Below are 6,921 nucleotides of genomic sequence, written 5' to 3' on the forward strand. Positions count from 1 at the left end.
AATATTTCAATCAAAAATTGTTAATTTGCACTACTGGTTTAATATTATAGATTGAAATCATGAAGTGAAATTATTATTTGATATGGAACAACGTACACTCAATACAGCGTCAGAATTCAATGAATAGTAAACATAAGAGAATTATGAAAGATAATGATACTGGATATTATTAAAATTACCACTGTGATACCTTAGATATTAGTTTGATGTTGAACCACTCAGTTTTATAATTAAATATAATAAACATCGCAGCAGTGACACATGGGGAAATAACCCCCCCCACTTATTTAGAAATTGTTATTAGCCTTCTATAATTCTTGATTATTGCTCCTAAGTAATAATAAAATATATAAGTTAACTGTATAGCATTTGTAATATTGCTTATAGGCCTATTGCGATTATTGAAACCTGTACTTCAGACTAAGATACCCAAATCTCTGATTCTTTCGGATCATTGAAAAATGTTAGTCATGAGTATATTGTATGCCCTAGGCTCCGCACCAGTCTAGGGTCGGCCATGATTTCTCGTACTTTCTTTACAGTTGATCTATGAAGCTGAAATCATGTGCATTTTAAAAGCAAACAACCTGTAGAAGTTCGACAAGATAGAACTAAGCACATGCTGTAATATGCGCATGTACGTATACGGTTCTGCCAAGGTACTAGCTATGGATCAAATTCAGCATACATCGCATGCACCGCAATGTGTGCATATGCAATTAGAATCCAGGTGGCGCATAATTAGGCATGGTGGCTGCGAAATTTATGTGGATGGTAAATTGTTAGTGTCCACGAAAAATAAACAGACACTCTGTCACAAGCGGCACTGTAAGAAAAATGACAACCCAAGCAATATAAACAAAAGCGACAACGACAAGAACAACGACAAGAACAAAGTAAATAAAAGTAATTGTGGCGTTTTAACTTTTTCTCCCAGTTGTCAAAATTTAACTTTGGCATAACTAAAATAAGTTGATTTGCGTCTGCCGCACTGCTACATGTTAAAACTAGGTGGAGCTCAGTTCACTTGCGTAATGCTCCACAGTAAAGTGTAAAGCGAAAGCTACACCCCCCGCACATATTGTAACATGCAATAAAGATATGTGTTTGTGGGATGATGTGTGGACGTAGAGTCCTGCACAGTCACAATTTTGGCAATTCGTGGAGGTGGCGGTCAGCACCACATTCCGGCCGCCTTTACCGCAATGCCAAGGGTTGTTCCACGGTACCCATTTATTAGGAGCTGACTGAACCCTAGAGCTGCTCAGTGCACGAATATTGTGGGAACATTTCTACGTGAAATTACCATCACTACGGCCATCCCGGGTGGCAATATGACGCCGTACCGACTGCAATGGTTCATGGTAGATGAAATGTCGGTAATTAATTGGTTGTAGATTATATTGGACGAACTGACCAATGGGCAGATATTGGTTATATTGTAATGGGCCATACTCGATAGTTTTTTTAGTGCATGAAATGTAATTTTTATAGTTCCTGTAGTTTTCTAAATGGAACTATAGAGACATTTGATATTACAGTAAATGTTTAGCTTATTGATGAGCCAATTTTATTTGTTTTTACACTATATAGAAGTACGCTATATTCTAAATTGTTCAGTTACTATACCTTTTATAAACCATAAAATCGAACAAGTCATACATAACATACATAACATAACCGTGAATCTACAGCCCTTGAAGGGCCTTGGCCTATCTCCCAACTGCCAGTATCTCTCCCACAATTCTACCTAGAGGTGTGGAGATCTTGAATCAATAATGGGGTGACGTGGGGTCAGCACGTCGAACCTTCAGCTGTTATAGGAGATTTCCCAGACCGGGTTACGCTACTCACTTGTAGCTCCCCAATTTCCTCACGATGGTAGGTTGCCACCGGTCCTATACACACGCCGAGAACCCAGAGACAGAATCCAGGCGGACTCGAACCCATACCGTCCCGTAGTCTGAGTCCAAAGCACAGCGCCTTAGACCGCACGGCTAGGGAGAAGGACTCGAACAAGTCATAGTTATAAATATCCCATAAAAATTACACATTTCAGGTGACTAAATGTATCTCCAGTCGACTAATTAAGGACCAAATGATAGCCCGAACAATATACATAAGAGTGCATAAAAGAAACAAATCAACAATAGATAATCGTGGCAAACAAACTTTTCTTCATGACACTAGCCAGAATGTGAAATGTCGGTAACTAATTGGTTGAACAAACTGGCCAATGAACATTATTTAGTAGTTTCTCCTTTGCCACAAGGCTATATATCCTGGCAAATAATGCTTATTTTTTTAATCTATGATAAGGATAGATTTTATGACCATCTCCTCAATTTAAAAGAAGTGCGAATTTCATACCAAAAAGTTCATAGTTTGCACAATTCAAAAAGGATGACGAAACAAATAATACTCTCAAAGATTTCGTGAATAAACACCAGCTCAAGAAATGGCACCAGGATCTACAAACAATTGACCGTCTAGCATAGGGAAGAAAAAAGCATTATTGTTAAATATTGGGACTTATCCAGAATACGCCTCATTTATGTTTGGAGAATAATAATTTAGTAACCGAACGTAAATAAAGATTGAACAAAAATGGTTAATCAACCACCCTTGTAGTAATTCGTTTCAAATATAATACAACTAAACAAAATCAATGTGTTAATTATAGTGCTGAAGAAATTGTAAAACGAACCAAAACAGCATCATGAGATTATAGTTTCTGAAGGTGTCATCTACAGCCATTCTGTTCCAAAGTCTGTTGAACGAGTAGCGCTGACTCAAGGATAATCCTCCACTGTATCTCTCCCTTCTTTTTACTTCTTTCCGAGCACAGTGTCCTGGCTGCAGTGTTGCCAGTAACACAATAGTGTTTCTCACCAGATTCACCTGCCTTTTGGTCAATCTAAATTATTCACACACTATCATAGCCTTGGTGAATTTAGCCCTGTTCCATAGTGTGTGTTTGTGGGGGGGGAGGGGGGGTCATAGAGATCAGTGGAACGAAATAAGTTATTTATTTATGTAGATTTAATGCAATTTATCCGGTCATGGGAATACTGCTTAATAACGTTAAGCTGTTACTTGTCTGCAAACAAGTTAATTTCCTAGTACTGTAAAATGTCCGTAGAAATTTTGTCTATATACTTCATACACAAAGCAGAATGATACAGTAGGCCACTCGTTTCTCGTTTCAAAATTTGTAGGATGTATGGCATGAGAAGAAAACATCGAAGGAAGCACATTTTGTTCTTGGTAGGGCGGGCAGGGCGCTAAACCACAGTCCTGCCCAGGACGTTAAAATATCTAGCTACGGGGCTGGTAGCAGTGATGTGCGTCTACGCGTAAACAACGATAGTCTACATTCTACACGTAGACTATTTTATACACGTAGATGACGTAATCTATGTAAACAACATGGCGAAAGGTGATAACTTAGCAAAGGGCGTCGTGGAATTGAAAGAAAATTTTACTGCGTATCAGTTGCTGATGTGTAAAGAAAACTTATCATACTCTTTCTTCCAAATTCGAACAATTTCTCATCTAGGAAGAAACCTAATATAGGAAATATTCTAGTGTTTTATGGGAAGAAGACCACTCTTGCCTCACGACTGCCATCTGTTGTTGTTTTTTGCATACTATTTATCTTCTTGCATAGTTGATGATAGAAGAGAAGAGAAATTTTGTTGTAAATACGATTCTTTTCATTTCGTTAGAAACCAATATAGTTGAAAATGTCACTTTCCTTTCATGAAATCCTTGAAAACTAATTTTAATGCACTTTAGATTGTCTACGTAGTCTATGTAAACTACAACCCAATGTAATATACGCGTAGATTACGTGTAGACAACGCATGTAGACGTAAACTTATAGTTTACGGCACATCACTGGCTGGTAGGCCACAATTTTAAGCTCTTAGAACCATCTCTTACAGTCATTTTATAAAATTAGTGTCCGTTTGTGCCTGTGTTGCTTATCTTAACAGCATTCTCTTGTTCTTCAATCAATTGTTCCTGGCTCACGTCTCAACCCAAACAACATCGAATCCCTGGAAAACCTGAGGAGGTGTTAAAGCTCTCAATTAGGCTAGGAAAGAGGGGAAATCTGTGACGCAGATAGCCTAAGGAATTAATTGGATTCGGCGGAGATCCCCGCAAGAAAAAGGGAATTCTGGGTACGAGCTATCGCGTTAAACCTATCTAATTAATTTAGTCATGCCTTTAATAGAACAAGCCTTCCACGTAGATTCGGTCAAGGGTTCCTGTTCACCACAAGCATGCTTGAAGCAATGTCTAAGTAATTTATTATACTTGAGCGCCATCGGTAGGCTATATAACGTTGCATAGGTGAAATTAGTGACGATGCGAATTTGTTTCTAAAATTGGAATAAAAATAGAGCAGTTTCGAACTGCAAAATTACAACAGTATACTCATCAGTACAAATGTCTTGCGTTATTTCCTTACTGGTACTGACTCACCGTCCTATTTGTACGGATCTCACACTTCTGAACCACCTTCTTGGTCAAGCGACGTCACAAAAAAATTGCAGTCTATTGCTGTTAAGAGCCCTAAACCTAACAACGATAGCATTTAGCGTGACGTCAGAAGACGAAGGGCGGGGCTGGACGAAGAAGAAAGGTCGTTGAGAAGTTTTACTCTATTTCATAGACCTGCACACGGGAAGGGGGGCAATTGCCACCACTAATCATAGACGTCCGTAGATTTTTTTTCCTCGGAGGAAGAAGCAAGGTATTTTTCCAGGGGAATATTACCCCGATAATAGTGTTGCCCCCTCAAAAAACACCACTTGAATTTGAAATTATCGCATTCCTGCATCCCCATCATAAAAATTCATGTAAATTACTATGACTGAAATCAAATTGTACGTGTGATATAAAAACTTTAAGATTGACATTCGTTTTTAAAGGGTCAGGTGGAGCCATCCTTGTCCCCCTTTCAGACGTCCATGCCCCTGTATTATTATACTTTCATCTAGAAATTTAGTACAGAAGAATCTTATCGGCGTTATTAAACGAAATGAAGTATTTTCGAGCCGATGAAAGTTCAAAGCAACTACGGGTGTGCAGTGGCGCGAACACAGGAGGACAGAGGACCCTCGCCCCCCAACCCTGGATGGAAATCAATATTAGGGGAGAAAACACTGAAGTAAAAGAAAGCAAGACAAGTAGACGCCACTTCGTCAGGTGGCCACGTCAAGACTTATTTTTGTATGTAGGTTGCCAGGGGGGATTATGTTGCTGTGGCCAAGGCTCCACCTTGTCAAAGGATTGATGCTGTAGGATATCAACCCCAGAAAATGAAAAAAACTCCTTCAGTGCCGCTTATGTGCTACTGTCAGACCCTGAATGGTTGTGGACATACAGTTCTCCCAGTGTGTGTGCTACACTGATCATCGTTTGTATGCTGACTGGCCAAAGCAGGGTTGGAGATGTATCTGTAAAAGGGACACCATATAATTTAACAAACTACACGCTACCGTGAAAACGGAGGCAGATTCAGGCTCCGAAACGTTGGTAATTTTTTTAAAAAATAACACAGTGGTTAAAAGTCCAAAACCAATAATGAACATATATTCTATATTTTCTAAATTACAGTGTTGCAAACAGTGCGATTTGACCATTTTTTCAAACATCTTGTTAACTTTAAATTGCAATATTTACGCAACCAGGGCACCTATAGAAGTGATACGGACGGCGTTGGAAAGGGTTTGAACGGCTCTTTCACACGATATATTCTTGGCCCGGAATACTGTATGTTATCGAAATGCCATACAATTCTGTGTAAATTATGAATTGATGATCATAATTGCCTCTTTGGTTGAGTTTCGTACTATGATTATTTCAATTTATTTTAATACATTTGTTTGTTCTCAGGGATTTTCTTCACACTTAAAATGTCTCATATCATCTCTCATATAAATAACCGTTGATTTGAAAGTAATATTGTTCTATTGCTTTCATTAATATATTTATGTAGATCTCTACTACTTAAGAGTAGTAGTAGTAGTGTTGATGGTAGTATTATTAGTAAGAGCAGCAACATTAGTAGCGATAGTAGTAGTAATTAAACTATAATAAAATGCTGGAAATGTGAATTTGGGTAAACGGTTTTTGAAAAATACGCTACTGGTTTAGCCTTTTCTAGTGGTCTGGAGAGAGGAGGGGGAATGCTCGTCACATGTTTACGTTTTCTACTTGTTTTATTTGCCTTTAATTATAGTCATCAATTCTTCTATTACCCTTTACTGTGCGATATTGCAATGCCATACAATATTCCGGGCTAAGCATGTGACATATTTGGCTACCAATTAGGGTCGTATCAGTGTACATTCTGAACGGTGCATGCTACGTTGAAAATTCAAGCACTTTAGATTGAAAATCACCTACTTCCACCAACTTTCCCCTCTTTCCATTTTTCGCTATATGTACTAATAACGGAGTTGCCTATGGAACCGGACTTTTGTGTCACCCTGTATTTCTTATAAACGGGAATTTAAACATCATATTCATGTACGTTAATTCAAACAATATTATATTTGATTTCTGTTATACTTTTACTTTTGAATATTAGAAATTTGTCTATCAAAGTCTGTTACCATCCATTACCTAAATTACTATATCCTGATAAAACTAAATATGCTGACCAAGGCAGTAATTTATTTTATTAAAAACATAAACTAAACTTAACGCTTCAAGCATCTAGCAAGGTCTTCTTCAGTCTCTGAATCAAGTACAAATGTAACAAGATACAAAAACAGGGTATTATCTATACACAAACATTACTCCCTCCAGACTATTAGAACGTTGTTCTGGAACTTTCTATCGGGTGGCTTTCCCTTGTCAACTGTACTTTCACCTAAAAGGCTAAACATATTTACTTCCATATAG

This window comes from Lepisma saccharinum, chromosome 23, assembly GCF_977018435.1.
Source record: "Lepisma saccharinum chromosome 23, izLepSacc3.1, whole genome shotgun sequence".
Lineage (NCBI taxonomy): Eukaryota > Metazoa > Arthropoda > Insecta > Zygentoma > Lepismatidae > Lepisma > Lepisma saccharinum.